Below are 3387 nucleotides of genomic sequence, written 5' to 3' on the forward strand. Positions count from 1 at the left end.
CGGCCCCCGGTTTTTACAGTTACCCACATTATACCGTATACAGGGAATACCCTCTCACCTCCCATTTCCTCCCTACAATCAGCTGTTTTTTCACTGGAATCTCTTCACCATCATCTGCCTTCCTCTTCAGCTGGCTAACAGAGGGTTGGTGTGAACCTTTTTCGTAGTCAGAGAAATGGATAGATGAAGTAATGCTGTAGGTCAACTAAGGCCTGTATGGTACACTGCACGAAAACTTAGATTTACCGACACCAGTATAGTTGGGTAATGTTAAGTACTTTGTTTTTTGAACACTTCTGAACTTTACAATGGCAGTAATCAAAGGTCAAGTAGGTAATACCGGACTTAACAAGGGTTGTAAAGGAAATTTACTACCACTGTTAAGCCAGATACTGTGTTCATAGTAAACATTACCTACAACCTTTGGTAAATCCAACTTTTCGTGCAGTGATTTATATATATGTCACCATTGGCTAGGGCGATCGCGATATACTATATACTAGTACACTGGAAAGTGAGAACTTTTTCATTAATTATACCAGTACATGTATTCATCTATGTTGTGTTAGGCAAGAGTTTGCTCGAATGAGACTGTACAAAGGTAAATTATGGGTATAGTCCACCAAGAACAGTGGCCATGTAACGCAAAGATTTCTTGTTACGCGATAGCATATCGCTGGTACGGACATGTTTTACGACTCCCACCCGACCCCCCTACACGGGCTATCCTGAACTTTAGGTTAGCCCCCAGTCCGCTGGGTGGAAGAGACCACGGGGGGCCCTCGCACCCGCTGGATGGACGTCCTGGCCAAAGACACCGGGCAACACCACCCCAGACGAAGCGCAGGGGCTCGCCCAGGACAGACAGAGATGAAGGGAGCTGGTTCGCCTGGTGGGCTCGACGCACACCGTGCAAGTCAGGACTGAGTGAGTGAGTGAGTGAGTGATAGCATATAGTAACTAACAGTAGAACAAACAGCCCATCCATTGTCCTCTTTGAAATAGATTATCCCATGTTGGTCGTCATTTCATTTGGGTATCCTATAGCCAATAAACCTTAAAGAAAACATGACTACTAGTACTTGAGTGACTAACTGCAAGTGCAATGAATATAGATATGCATCAGGGCTACATCATATACTTAACAAGAGTTCCACGATCTCATACCTTCGCCAGTTGATGTTACCCCTTCCGGTGGACAAATTATACATTTTTACTCATTGATTTCGCAAATAACAGCCTCATTTGCATGGATTATACCAGTTGATCATATTATCCACCCAATGGCATCCTCATCTTAACAAAAAGGGTTTATTGTAGCACGTCCTCATAAATTGTGCAAATGAAGTCACGATTTGAATAATTCATGTTTATTGATGTTCACCTTCAATTAACTTCCAAATGTGGCAGGTATAGAATTCCCAGCAGTTACTACTATGAAAGTATATCAATTTAACATTAATTATGCAAATTAGGTCTTTATTTACATAATCTATATCCTCAGATTTTTTTCTCGTTCTCAATTAGTGTTTCATAGTCCTATTATAGAACGAAGCAGATTTATAGCATTTCCTCATTAATTATGTGAATTAGCTCCTGATTTGCATAATTATCATCTAATTATGTAAAACATCAAACCAGCTACCTACATACAAAAAAATCACGATAATCGGTCAACCGATTCTTGAGTTATCCTCCTTCCAAGATTTTTCAACAAACGCTCCTGCGGTTCCAGAAAAATCTGCTAGGGGGCCCGAACTCATGTCACTTCTTCCCTAGCTCAAGACCTATCTACCATCCAAACTTCGAATTCGTGACCCTACCTTGCCCAGATCATGAGATATCAAAACCGAAAGTTCTGCTGCAGTACCAACTAGAGTTCAACGATCTCATACCTTCGCCAAATGATGTTAATCTTTATGACTGACAAAGTATTACTCCTCCTGATTATGCAAATAGGATCCTCATTTGCATGAATTATATCAGTTGATCATATTCTCCACCAAAAGACAGCCTTATCTTAACAAAGAAAGCCGTTCTATCATTTCCTCATAAATCATGCAAATGAGGACCTCATTTGAATAAGTTATTTTTAATGATGTTCACCTTTACTTAACTTTCAAATACCCCAAGTATGAAATTCCAGGCAGTTACCATTATGGAATTATAACATTTTCTCATTAATTATGCAAATTAAGTGTTAATTTACATAATCAATATTTGCCTGTGTTTCTCTTGTTCTCAATTACATATATCACAAGCTTAAATAGTCCTATAATGTAATGCAGCTGATTTATAGAATTTCCTCATAAATTATGCAAATTACATCCAGATTTGCATAATTGTCACATAATTATGTCGAGCGTCACTTAAGCTTCCTACATACCAAAAAATCATGACGATCCGTCAACCGGTTCTTGAGTTATCCTCTTTTGAATATTTTTTAAAGAAACGCCCATGCAGTTCCAGAGCAAGCTTCTAGGGGGCCCAAACCTACGTCACTTCTTTCCCAGCACAAGAGCTACCTATCATACAAATTTCGTGACCCTAGCACGTCTAGGTCATGAGATATCAAACCCGGAAGTTCAGCTGCAGTACCACAACAAGCCGCCAGGGGGCCCAAAATCTAATCATTTTGAGGTCTCATCAAGACCTACCTACCTACAAAGTATGAAGACAATCCATTTAAGCCTTCTCGAGTTATCGTGTCCACAGACAGACACACAAAACGCCTCTGAAAACCTAACCTTCTTGGCGAAGGTTACAAAAGCCAAGGGGCCCAAAATATAATCATTTCTAGGTCTCATCAAGACCTACCCACCTATCAAGTTTCATGAGAATGCAAATGCTTCTTCTAGTTCTGTTGTTCACAGATGGACGGACGGACAAGCGCTACTGAAAACATAACCTTCTTGGCGAAGGTAATAATCTACAAAGTACATCTTAATGACGCCAGACGTTTGTTCAATAGAATTGCGGAAATCACCTACTTGTTACTCCGTGAAGGAGGTCAGGACCTCCGGACGGAGTGTTGTAATCGGCTGATTTTTCATGTTCGCAGTCAAAACACTGGGTTCTCTTTGTGTAATCGGCACGCAATTTTATACGCCGTCTGCGGGCATGCCCGTGTTGATGCACGAATGTGTATTTTTGCCGTTGCTGCTTTCGTGGTCAATGTAATATCGCAGACGCACCCCTACAATTACGAGGCGAATTGGAATGGTCCAGAAAAACGCGTTGTTTGGAATAGCAGTGGGGTTCAAAAAAGTTCATGCAGATACGGGGTGGTTTTTATAAGTGGTTCCAGATGTTTTTGCCCATGGTTAAGAGATGCCAAGTTTTTTGGAAGATGTTCGCAGCCAAAACGCATTCTTCCGTACGTCGCAT

Source organism: Branchiostoma belcheri, unplaced genomic scaffold, assembly GCF_001625305.1.
Source record: "Branchiostoma belcheri isolate BF01 breed outbred unplaced genomic scaffold, Haploidv18h27 scaffold1, whole genome shotgun sequence".
Classification (NCBI taxonomy): Eukaryota; Metazoa; Chordata; class Leptocardii; order Amphioxiformes; family Branchiostomatidae; genus Branchiostoma; species Branchiostoma belcheri.